General features: G+C 44.1%; 1 long non-coding RNA gene across 4 annotated transcripts; it reads right to left on the reverse strand.

Moving 5' to 3' along the window:
* Positions 1-5,592: 5,592 nt before the first annotated feature.
* Positions 5,593-12,790, reverse strand: LOC130403721 (uncharacterized). 4 transcript variants are annotated; one of them, XR_008904119.1, is made up of 10 exons: positions 12,484-12,790; positions 12,345-12,391; positions 8,593-11,943; positions 8,248-8,349; positions 7,806-7,930; positions 7,588-7,671; positions 6,917-6,995; positions 6,729-6,840; positions 6,310-6,430; positions 5,593-6,134 (listed from the first exon to the last, which is right to left on the reverse strand). It is a non-coding gene; the product is annotated as an uncharacterized LOC130403721 (long non-coding RNA). The 4 variants fall into 4 exon arrangements; XR_008904120.1 differs by having other exon boundaries at positions 5,599-6,134; positions 6,729-6,807; XR_008904122.1 differs by having other exon boundaries at positions 5,599-6,134; positions 7,588-7,691.
* Between the last annotated feature and the right edge of the window lie 658 nt (positions 12,791-13,448).

A 13,448-nucleotide genomic window follows, 5' to 3' on the forward strand; every position in this document is an offset into this window, starting at 1 on the left:
TCTTTCCTAGATACCGCTGTATTCCTTAGCTCCCAACTGAAAAAAGGGACCAATTGTAAACTGCTGGCATGATGCATGGTTTGATTCAACCTACAGTTTACCCTTACTAATCCCAATAGGGTCATAAGGTTGCCATTGATGGATGAGGATATTGGGAGAAGCGTGGAGGGTCTTAATGTTTTGGTTCCCTCTTTTTATTCCCTTGGTGGGCTAAAACGAAATGTATATAAATACTGGGAAACCTATGTAGCAGATAAAAATGTCACCCAATGTCCTCTCTTCTCAAGCCTCTATGTGACAGTGGGAGCTTTGTTTTACAGTTACAGCATATCAAATTTTTGGCCAGTACATTATTATGTCATTTACATTTTTCTTTGTGTTGCCTTAATCACAAAACGACCCTTCAACACCTTTTGGTTACCTGCTTTGCCAGTCCAACAGAGCCGTTTGCTGTGTACAATAATGAACAGGCAGTCTGAGCTCCCTAACTTGTGACGTGTTACAAGCAACTCTCTTGAAATGAGTGTTCCACTAATGGTCTTTCAACTCTGTACTAGCTTTTCTGTGTATGACAACTATAACACAAATGTTTAATACTTATGAGTGTAACACATACAGAATCCTGTCTATTTCGAAATGTTTAGCAGGACTTTGCAGTAGTAATATTGTGCTTATTCTTGAAACATTTATATGTATTTTTACAAGCTTTGTATAGAAGAAACTCACTTATGGCTTAGGTGGCGGGCATGTACCACTTCCACGTATATAAATGAAAAGTATATCTAGAACAATTTGTGTACTGTGCTCTACACCCATTCACAGAATCTATAATCTATGAACAGACACGCCAAATGTTTGCATTGAGCAATACCCAACGGTATGAGATTCATCGTTCAATCTATTTCAGCAGCTTGACAAGTATTTCCAGTTTTGTATAAAACTGTATTCTTTCCTGATTACCTCTTCTTAATAAATCTATTCTTTCTCAGGGGAAAGTGTCTTTAAAGTATTTAGCAGCCAAATGAAACCCAGCAAAAGGGCACTGAATCCTCTGCGAAAGGTCAGGGATGACGCCTGACGTGGCAGGTTGACTTTCATCTGCAAACCAAGAGAATTAGCCATGTAAGATTAAACAGTATAGAATTGAATAGCGTTACGATGTTGAATGGATAATTCAAGGAGACGTTAGTTCCACATTAAAATGCTTGTGTGGGTGCATCCTCGCTTGCTACAGCATTGCATATATCTTATAATAGCAGGCCTTTCGCACCTGGTGCTAAAGTTACTCAAGTGTGCATGTGCCAAGCGCGAAGGCATATATACGCCACAAGCAGGAACATGCGCACAAACAGGAAACGCATATACATGCACACACACTACACACACAAGCATGCGCACACACCGCACGTCAACACAAAGGCAGTGACGCATACACGCGCGCGCACCCACACGCACAGGTAAGATGTTTAACGGCTCCGGCACACGCGCAGGTAAGAACACACGCACGCGCACACACTGAAGCGACACTCGCCCAGGTAAGGGGCCGTGTCCACCAAAAGCCTTTTTAAAAGGCGGAGCGCCCTGTGCACTGCTTTCAACGCGTTTGTGCGCGCCGCTCAAAAAAGGCGCACGGAGAGTTTTTCGTTTACGTCATTAATACGCATCATCGCTTGTTTCATAGATATACAGCTTCTATCTGTTGGCTCCATCATCTGGCATCTGACACCTGAACGTCCTCTCTGGTTGCTTCTACAATTTTATTAGAAAATGAATGCAAGATTAATAGCGCTTCTTGCCGTAGCAGCGGAGGTTGCGGACGATCCCCCTGCGCCTGTCGTGGTTGCCAGGAGGAGAGTGTGGGTCCACAGCATTAATCGTGGCAGGAGGCAGTACGGGGAATACCACCTTTAACGTGAGGTCGTACAGGACCGGACACTCACTCACAGCTGTTATTAAACTTTCGTCCGACATGTTTCAGTTTGTTTCAGTTTGTGTTCTGTTGATACTTTTGGTGGACACGGCCCCTAAGACGTTATGTTTTTAAACATAGAGGCTCCGCTGGCTCCCAGGTAAGACGTTCTGTCTATAGACTTTATAAATTGCGATAAAATAAGGGAAGAGACAATTTCTCACCTCAACAAGCAACGGCAGGTCGTTCATTTTGTCACATAAAAAACGTTAAATTCAAACATCGCGATGACCGGCATATCAACACACAAGTGATGTGATCTTAAAGAGACAGTGTCCCTATAATACAACGATAACATGTGAATAACACAGTAGGCTATGGTGAATTATGTCTATAGAGTCCACCACAAGACTACACTTTACCCTCCTCCTTGAGCCTTCCCGAAATGTCTTTGCACTTTGTTTGAGCACTCTGTTGCTCAAACTTAATATTATCCTCCTCCTTGAGCCTCCCAAAATGTCTGTTGGACTGTTTTAGTTGTTTTATCTTTCTTATTTTTTGTGTGTAGGCTATGCTATGAGTGACTGTAGGCTACTACTGCCTGTCTTGGCCAGGACATTTGAAGAGATGTTTAATCTCAATAGACCTCTGAAGAATAAGTCCCGCCTCCGAGGCTCCTGGTTCCATCGGACAAATGTCTATGAAAAATCACATGGGGTCTTTGAATGATCGTACATAACAAACTCTGTAGGTGGCGAAGAAGTAAAAGCTTCTCACGTTTTCAACGAGGCCTACACACTTTTTCCATTTAGATTCTGTAATGACAGGAAGTGACCACTGAGGGTCAGTGTCATTGCCTAGGGCATGTTCTGTGCAAAGAAGAAGAAGGGATACACATTAAGGTATTGCGTTGTTCTGTGTGGCAGTTCTTGAATAAACCGAACACTGAGAACTCACGTGTAGTCGTGTCCAAATAGACATATGCCTGTTAGTAGTTAGCTACAGACATTACAGATTCCACTTGGGTTTTGGATTGTCTGTGCCGTTAAAGTAGTTGAAGGCCGTGTTGCAGGGTTTATTTTCCAACGAATTTGTGCAATTTGCTTGTTGGTAATAAAGATTTAAACTGTTATTTATTGTATGTAATGTTGTTATCACAAACTATGTAGGTATCACAAAACGGAATGTAAAGTAATTTTAGCGGTTAGCTATTGATTCTCATTTCCCCCAGAATGCATTGCATGACGTCACGTTGGGGAGACACGGACCAAAGCCGCATTGAGACCCTTGAGAGTAGAGACTAGTAAGAGAGTGTTCAGCAGATTATACAGATACATAGATAAATACATAGATATTATATAAAGTTAGTATATGCTACACGTGAACCTCCTAAGATGGCGCAATTTGATTGGTTCGCTATCTCGGGATATTGGGCAATATCCCATGATTGACAGCTCAAACTCAATATTGTTTCATCGCAAAATGTCCGCTATAACAAATAAACCTTCGGTCTCGGGGGCTACTCCCCACTATTCACTTCGCAGATAGATAGATAGCCTAGTCAAGTCTTCATTAATACCAAACTACACAAATTGTCGGGAATTCATTTAGGTGATTAGGCTCACACAGTATAGCCTACAAGACCACACAGAACAAGGGAGACAACAAGTCTGACTGGACATACACAAAATACATCACATTAAAACTAGACACATGCGTTGATAGCAGGGGTGTTTCTAGGTTTCATAAACATCCGGGGCTTAGCCCAGATGGAAAATGAAAATGCCAAAATTATTTCTATGCTTTATTTTGCATGAACATTTTTTCATAATGCTTCACCTAAAATAAACAAAATACGCAGTTTATTATAGCTTAAAATAGCTACCTGACTGCTTTGCTGCTTATCCCCAAATGTCTAAAGTTCCATTCAAGTTATTTCAAAGTAAAATTAATACAAGTGAGACAAACTTTACACACACGCATCTGACTGGGGATAGGATAGATTAATTCACTTGAGGTGGTAAACAGGCAGTGTTGCCACAGTTACCTTGAAAAAGTAATCTGATTACTGATTACTAGTTACTCCTTAAAATAGTAAATGAGTTACTTTACTTTAAAAGTAACTAAGTTAGATTACAAGTTACTTTATTAGTTACATATAGCTGCGACAACACCCCCTGCCACCTCAACAATTGTTCTTCCACCCCCCCCAAACAATTATGCGCAGGGGGCTGGTAGGGGGAATTTGGGGGGGGCCCCATCAGTACCTCTTTTATACAGGGCCCAGAATTTGGTGCTACGGCCCTGGGTGCACACACTGACACACGGCTTTCAACCGCTTCCGCCAACTTTTAACGCGTAGACAAAATATCACTGCGCGCTTTACGGGGTGATCACTGGACGCATCTCCACGTGCGTGACGTAAACAGCACGTTCTAGCGCTCAAGCTGCTCGGACCTCCCCGTGGGTTTAGTTCTCTGGCGACAACGTAGAGGCTCCCACGCGCTCTCTCTGCTGCCGTCGCTCCAGCGCAAAACACACAGAAACACACGCACGCAGCACCGCGCGACTAATTCCGCTGCTAATAAAAACTGGTTGCGCGGACTCTGGAGAGTCAAGGTAGACACTCGCCTCTGATAGATTGAAGTCTTTGGAGATTTACGCTTCACACTCACACGTTCTCACACTAACAGGCAGACAGACAGACACACACCACTCCATCGCTCTGAACGCCAATCGGTGATCCGGTAAAAAAATAGTAACGCACAGTGACTTTGATGAGTAGGCCTAACTTTAATCTGATTACTGGTTTGGAAATAGTAACGCGTTAGATTACTATGGTACTGAAAAAAGTGGTCTGAGGCCGGTAACGCGTTACTGGCATCACTGTAAACTGGTTGTGTTTTTAAACTGTTTATTCTCTTGGCAGAAGGACTATCTAGACTAGGCTACTTATAAATAATTAAATATTTTTACTTTTATTTATTTTTTTAACCCAAGAATTGTATTCGGGGCTAATTAAACACAGGGCCTGTGATTAGGATGTCTGGGTTCAGGGTCTGGTTCAGGGCCTAATCGACCAGGTAAACACGCGTCCTGCCGTCCTCCGAGCTCCAGGAAACGCACCACGTTCCAGGTGGTTAATATTTAGCTCAGACGTGGTTCACTCGATACATTCATGATCGAAAATCTGACCGCAGCTGACCTCAGATCTAGGGAACTGGGCTTTTATAACTTTCACTTCATACGTTTCGACCAATCCTGTTGCTGGAGGCAGAGTTATTTGCAGACAAACTAGACCAGCACATGACCATTTAAAAATTTAAATACACAGACATTCCTGTATAATTAAGGTGTATGACAGCTCCCTCTTCTGGACGACAGTCTCACACCAAACTACATTTTCCGTTTGAACCAACGTAGCTATAGTACATTGATGTGAGACGGGTTGGTGGATTGAACGTTTTGTAGTAGCAGAGAATGGCCTATGGGGCAGTATGTACATTGTTAAATGCATGAATAGGCTTGAATTTAGTAGTAATATGGAGGTTTCATATTTTTACAAAATGGATTATGTGAACATTGCTGAATAACAATGTATATTATATGTATTGCATGAGTTTAGCTTGACATTAACCAAGTTAAAGGACAATTAAATGAACCGCACCAAACATGTAGAAGTCAATGTGGGATTTTAATATAAACAAACACTTGACAAAAGTTTAATACAATTTTGTAAAGGCAAGCAGAGGAAAACATTTTCCCAAATTAATATTTTCAAAATGTCACCACCATTCCGAAAGCAAGTTCTTTGTGTAAAAGAAGTCCTCCCTGACCAGCTCTGTCCCTGACTCTAAACCCTGACTCTCAACCCTAACGCTGAACCCTCTGAGGGCAGGAAGACGCGCCTTCAGTGTAAAGGTTCGAACCACAGAGAAGGAAGAAGAGGAAGCAGTAGAGAGTAGTGAAGTAGTGATGTTAGTGACAGACGTGAGAGAAAGGCGTGTGGAAGCACACGGTTAAATGTGGGGTCAAGAAGATCACTCCCACTGGAGGTCATTGATCCCTCAGCCTCAGACCACTGAGCTCAGCAGGTCTTCTGGAGGACGCGGCGCAGATGAACTGAGGAGACGGGACCAGCAGGATGTCAGGATCAGGGCGGGTTCAGCTCAGGTGTGTCTACCCCCGACCAAACTGGATCAGGTGAGGTTCAGCTCAGGTGTGTCTGCCCGGAGCAAACAAGGACATTGATTAGGTTCATTATTCAAAAGATGCAACATTATCTGAACCAAAGATAAGTCAGGCAGGCTTTAGGGCACCTTGCTCAAGGACGCATCACTGTATTCTGAGGACTAGAACCCGGCACCATTGGTTTGAGAGTTGAACCCCCAGCCCCCTACCTAGTCCACTATGTCCAGATAATGCAAACTTGGGAGGAATCCTTGATGGTAGAGTCCTGGTTGTCCTCAGGATTTGCCTTCCAGATGTACGGCTTCCCCATCAGTCCTCCAGATTCCTGGTCTGGTTACAAAAATTATTTGTCTCCAATGTAAGGTAACAAACACTGTAGTAATTTGTCCCTAATGAAAGGTAACAAACACAGGAGTAGTTCGTCTCTAATATCAGGTAACAAACACAGTATTAGTTGGGCTCTAATGTAAGGTCACAAACACAGGAGTAGTTGGGCTCTTATGGCGCGTAACAAAGTAGCAGCTGTAGTTTGTCTGGTAACCAACCACAGTAGTATGCCGTAACTTGTACTGGACAAACTAATCCTGTGTTACAACAAGTCCACTCCGTTTATTTTATGCAAACTTACGAGGATCCTGGTTGGTAGAGTGATGTCGTCCTCCAGAGTCTTGGCTCCTCCATCAGCTCTCCTCAGCCAGAGTCCTGGTCTGGAACAAACAGTGCGAGTCTGGCCCTAAAGTCTGGTAACAACCATGTAGTTTGTCTTATTTTTAAGCCCTTTATTTCCACTTTGTGGTTAGGTTAATACAAACTTACAATCCATGTTAGTAGTGTGATGGTAATCCTCCAGATTCACGGCTCCCCTACCGGCTCGCATCCGCTCCCGAAACACGTTCTAGTAGGAAAACACAGCGGTAGTTGGTTAACGCATGTCAAAGTAACAGCTGTATTTTGCCCTTTAATGGCGCGTTTCCACTGCAGGGTGCGGAACGGATCGGAGCGGTGAGGATCGGGTCGCGTTTCCACCGCCAAAAGTGGGCGTGACCCGGACTTGGCCGTACCCGTTTTGGGGTACTGAAAACGAGACGAGAAGCCTGAAAGGGTCCCGGGAAATTCTAGCTACACACCCCCCTCCGTTGATTGGTCGACAGAATCATCACTTCCGGGTGACACGGGGATAAAAACAAACAAACAGTAGCTTCGAGGTATTATTCTTTACAATTAACATGTCGCGTAAAACGCTTGCTTGGGCGAACAAGGAGGTGGAGACGTTCGTCTGCATTCTTGGGGAGGACGACGTTGTTTACGTAGCTGCCGCGGCGATCGACATCCGGCCTACCACAAAGGGTACTGTCGGCAGTGGAAACGCGACCTCGGAACTGAGCTGGGCTATACCACCCCCTCCCTACCGCACCTTTGCGATCCGATCCGTTCCGCACCCTGCAGTGGAAACGCGGCATAAGTCAACCATGTTAGTAAATGCAAACTTATGAGGAATCCTGTTGGTCGATTCCTAGTCCTCCTCCAGCGTCTCAGCTCCTAAATCAGCTCTCCTCAGACAGAGTCCTGGTCTGGAACAAACAGCGGAAGTCTTGCTTCAACATGTGGAAAAACAGATGTTGTAGTTTGGTATATACACGGTACAAACGCTGGTAGTTTGTGGTAGCAGTATTCTACGAGAAGTGGCAGTGAGTGTGATGATCACCTCCGAGTCAAGCACCAACTACCCCACGACAGACGTCCTTCACCAGGCAGGGCCTCCACCAGCTCCTCCACCAGGCAGGGCCTTCAGCACGACTCCATCAGCCTCTTCAGCCATGGATTCCTGGTCTGGTTACAAACACAGTTGGTCTCAGCAGTAAATCACCTGGGCACTCCTGCATCTGAGGTTCACTTGTAAAATGGAAGACAAATTTAAACATATTTAAACAATTAAATAAGACAACGTCTGAGATTGTCGCTTTCAGCAATTCATCCACTACGGTGGTAGCAGCACTAGTAACAATAATGTCTCATGACTCTTGCATAACCCCCGTATGAATCAACTCAAATCACAGCTTGGCACAGATTTAAAGTCATAAGATGATCAAAACCAGACCTAAACTACCATGGATTTTAGTGTTTCAGATGAGCTTGGTGATGGTTACCCTCTGGTCCGGTGCTGCAGGCCCCTGGTCTCCAGCCTCAGTCTCCGGTCCATCCTGGCACCACAAGCCTCCGGTCCCCAGCCTCTCAGCTTCACCTTTCAGCTACAGCAGCAGGTTTACATCAGCATTTGCCCAACAATAAACTTAATTGACTCATCCGAAACAGAGGTACACAATTAAATGAACTATTATTTTATAACTCAAGGCTAGAAAAGGCTTGAGACCAGACATGAGCATCCCGTTTTTGGGAATGAAGACAGAGCAGTCCACAAGTTTAAAGAAGTGGTTCAGGCCATGCATTGAAACTGACCTGAGAAGACTCTACTCACACACCAGAGCACCGACCTGTTCTGGAGGACTTCTGACAGGAGGTGGCGGTCTGGCTCTGGGTGAGGAGGCAGACACCTTGGGACAAACTACATGTTACCTTTTTAACCATGTACAGTTCTAGAGTATCTTCTACTGTAACATGTGGGAAGGACGGCCATTATTTTAGCTTTGATATTATCCAGTTGGTAACTCTGCACCAAAGTCGTTATTTAACGTCATTCCATTGGGTAGGGTTTAACTTCAGTGGCAATTAATGACAGCAGATATTTAGAACGTACAAAAGCTGAAGTAACAAAGAACACTAAGCAGTATCGATATTAAATCAAATATACTCCCATTATCTATACCATTTTCAGGTGCTGGGTTCCGTTGAAGAAATGTCAAATTGTCTTCCACCTTGAAATGATTTTCAGCCTTCAATGATGTAAAAAATGGGCCCGCAAATAGAACACCGTTTTGTACGCAGCGAGAGTCCCGTCACGTCAACGTGGTTAAAAGTACGGTGCAACCATCGGAAATGATCAACATATTTTACGACGTACGCGTCAGTATGTATTTAATATCAAACTTTGGCAGCGGCTCGAGGTTACGCAAATGCAATCCAGAACGTTCCGCCAGATTCCCTCAGGGGACTACCGTCCAACTAACTGCCAGGTGGTTTCTTATGGTTGTCAAGACTACATTCTATGCTAACCATTGGGACTAAATCAAGTGACCGCACTCAGAACCTTCCACGGCGGGAAGCACAAACTGTCCGACTGGAATCCGAACATTCCGGCCGGAACCAACCAAAGAAAAAACAGAACCAGCGCCTCACCTTGAGCTGAACGGAGGAAGATCCTGAAGTCCAGCGATGGTCTTCATTAAAACACAGCCAACAGACTTACCTTGAGGAGATCTGTTTGTTGCTGTTGGTCATCACATTACATTTACATTATTATGCACCCAGTGTGTACAAGTTGTATCACTCAAAACCGTACGAAGAACCAAACTACCATGTATGTCCAACAACTTTAAACCTAAAATCCTGGAATCATTCAATACAAAACCGTGTCTACATTTTACAATTATCTAGATTATTCAGGGTACAACCATACAGAGCAAATCTAAACTTTGAGCTCACAGAGAGCCGACCATAGCCCTGCAACGTCACCCTGACCGCCTCATCACCAACAGCAAATCATGCCAGCCAGCCAACACATGTGCAGGTCCAGTGAGATGTGGGCATCCGAGTGAAAGGACTGCCCATAATAAAAAGAAGCCCAATTCCGAACTATCCAACCATCTTCATGGTTTAAAGATTTACAGACTTGACATGCCATTGTGTTCTAATCATTTGTCTGCTCCCTCGTTACTTATAAAACTCTACTTCACCATCCCTAGAGTGTTGCATCCTATTCATGGGGGTGTGGTCTGAGTGAGCAGAGATGCATGCTGGGATACAGTGCTGTCTGAAGTCTACAGTTCTATAGACACGCCCCTCAGGAGAAACCAAGTGTTTGAGCATCTCTCGTGACATCAGTTACATGAGCTGGAATATCCTTCTAGATGGCGCCAGGATTCTCGGAGGAGAAAGGCCAAGAGGAAGATGTGAGGGTTCTTCCTCTCAGCCAGTGGAACACAACAACGTTCTTCATCAGAGTACCATGGAACACTTTAAAACATTATCCTCTTTACACCTTGAAGCCCCAGTGAAGGCTTCCTTACCTCCTCAGCTGAAGAGCACAGCTTCAGCTCAAAGAGCGCACTAGTTGGAGTTCCCAGATTGGTTCTGATTAAGGGAACCAATCGTTCAGCTAGTCCTGTCCGAAACAAATACAGTACAGCCTGAGAAGACGTGCAACTGAGAGCAAGACAAGATCCACAGGGCTCTCCATCAATCCAGCCAGGTAGGAAGAGCCGTCTCATTACAGGTCTGAAGGTCATCTTGAATACCCATTTAGGTCCCTTTCAAACTTCAGACTCTCCTCGTGGAATGCCTTTAGGTGTCCATCCTCCATTGATCCTGATTTGTTTAGTCCTAGTTTGAAGTCACTGATCTGAACACGCCGCTTGCATCCTTTTACACTTGATTTGGATACTCTCCTTCCTGCCCAGTGTGTTGGATATCGCTCCGGAGCGTCGCTCAGGGCTCTTCATGTCTACTGAGGCCCTTAAGTAAACGTGTGCCCGTCCATCAGGTATGATTTATTTGACCATTCCAATATCCCAAGCCAATCACACAGACCCCCGTATGAACATTATCACTGTCAAAGCAAGCCGGACACACACACGTAGAACCCCATGCCAGGTGGAACCAAACACACGTAGAACCCCATGCCAGGTGTGTGTGGGAGACACACACAGCAGAACCCTATGCTCAAAAATCATCCATCTCATGTCAAACCCAAACACACACACCACTGAGCCATAAAAAAACCAAACAATCATGCAGGGTAAAAACCTCATGCCAAATAACATTCCATCATCCAACCCCAGCTCTCCTGCCAGGGCACCCAGAACAGAACAACCAATGTCTCCAGAGACGTAAATTATGTCTCCAAAATGTGTCCAAGGTTTATTCAACGTCTCTGAAGTAATGTCTTTGTAGTCCAGTGGTTTCCTGAATGAGGGGCCTTCACAGATGCAAATGTTGCAGCTTTAGTCAGCTGTTCAGAAGACCACCCAGTGGAGGGGGGTGGCTCTTGAGGAGCGGGATCCATCTTCTTGGAAATGAAACTGTTCCTGAGGAGTCACGATGCCTGGAGGGGACTGTTGAATGTGTTCCATGGTTCTCTGTGTCAGACTGAAGTTGCGTTTTAGTTGTTGAGATGAGGAGCCCCCTCATCTCCCCCTGGTGTTTCTCCTTCTGAATCCCTGTCACCATCTTAAAGAACATTCCAGTCCATGTAACTGACGTCACGACAGTTTCTCAAACACTCGGTTTCCCCTGAGGGGGCGTGTCTACAGACCAGTAGACTTGAGACAGCTCTGTATCCCAGTATGCACCTCTGCTCACTCAGACCACACCCTTATAAGTAAACCAACACTCCTGTGATGAAGATGCAGAGCTCAGGAGAATAGCTGGAAAGAAGACTGAAGATATCAGAACTCAACCCATTACTCCAGCTTACAACAATAACTTGGAACCTGTAACTATTTTAACAAATCATTAAAAACATAAACCAAACACCTAAGTAACCCATGAATCAATAAAACATCCTTCCTACTCAGATCAACCTTCAGGTAACGGGTTAACTCACCAGGAAGGAAAAACACACCAATGTGCCCAAGAGTAATGAGAAACTTATGACTTACAGTTTGCAGTTCATCTTCATGGTTAAGTTGGGATACTCACAGAACTGCAGTTGAATATCCATGATAGACCTTTAAAGGAAGGAACATTTTACTCATGGTCCCCAAACTTGGGCACTGTCCCACAGTTCAACATCTTCCATCTCCATTAAATCAGATAAATGAATGACAATAACAATTCAGGTCTTTTGGGATCATCCAACTTTTAAATAAGGATTAAGATAATTAACTAATCCAGCTTTTTAATACAAGTTATACTAATTATTTGACTGTCATTAGTCAAGAGTGATTTACCTTTTACTTTGACAAGTTTGAATGTATAGTCTCTAAAATGTTACTTTCAGGTAGAATCATTATTTCAATTTCAAATGAGTTAAACCACCACAATCCCCGATTTCCTTCACACATTATCAGTGATTTATATTCAACATACAAGTCACGTCAGTTGTGCTTTGCTACACAACTCTACTCACATCAGGTTCACATGAGATGCTCCTCTTTACTTCAAAAAGTCTTTAACCTGTGAAACAGGAAGAGATGTCAAATAAGTCACAACAGATCTCAACAAAACAGTACACAAACGTTCTGATTTCTGGGAACACGACAACATACCGCTTTTGGGAGACGCTACACTGCCAAACTGTGGAGGATACGAACGTACTGTCTGGTTCACTCTTAAGTGAAACGCACCCGATGCAACCAATTAACGAGCTAATTACAACGCAGGTTCGGCGCCCACTGGTTGCATTGGTAACAGTGAGAGGCTATTTCAGCTCTGTGTTTGATCTTAAATGACCTCCCTCATTTTAATTAAAGGGATGAGTCTGATTTGACTGATTTAGATTCATACTTCAAAACGAAAAAAGTATTCGTTCAATTCACCTTACTGTGAGTGCGCGAGTGAGTGTGTGTGCGTAAGTGTGTGCGTGCGTGTGTGTATACTGTCAGATGTCAAGTTGGTGAAAAGGAAGTCACGTGTGATCTTGCGTCCCTGTGTGTGTATTGAGCGGATGTGGACAGCAGAGGGCGATGTTACCACACGAGAACATCTGCTCTCTTGGGCCTTTCACACCGCCGCAAAATCGGAGCCCGTTCCCGTTCCGGGCTAGTTCGGAGCTAGGGCCAGTGTTTTGGTTTCACACCGCCAGAGAACCGGCTCCGGCCTCTAAAAACCGGTTCAACTCCAGCCCCAGGATTGAGCTGGGCTAGGACGAGAACTGCTTTTACGCGGGGGGCAGGGGGCGGGGTTATCCTTACCTTCATAAACAGGAAGACCAACGAAGACCGGCATTTAAAAAAAAAAGTAAACAATGGGATTGAATCCGTGTATGGTTCGTTGTTTGAATATTCCGATTTAAAACAAAATAAGTAAAAACAATTAACAGAGTCGTTTTTTGGTTTTCTGATTTGGTTTTGAATCGGAAAAAGGGCAAAAGGAATAAACCAATAAACAGCATTGTATGTGTGTTTTGTGTGTTGGTTTTTTAAACCCGAAACAGAAAAACAAAAACAAAAATAGATACATTTATAGTTATAGGCTACACCAGAAGGCAGAACGCAGCAAAGAAAAAAGAGCC

Source organism: Gadus chalcogrammus, chromosome 14 (assembly GCF_026213295.1).
Source record: "Gadus chalcogrammus isolate NIFS_2021 chromosome 14, NIFS_Gcha_1.0, whole genome shotgun sequence".
In the NCBI taxonomy this organism is placed as follows: domain Eukaryota; kingdom Metazoa; phylum Chordata; class Actinopteri; order Gadiformes; family Gadidae; genus Gadus; species Gadus chalcogrammus.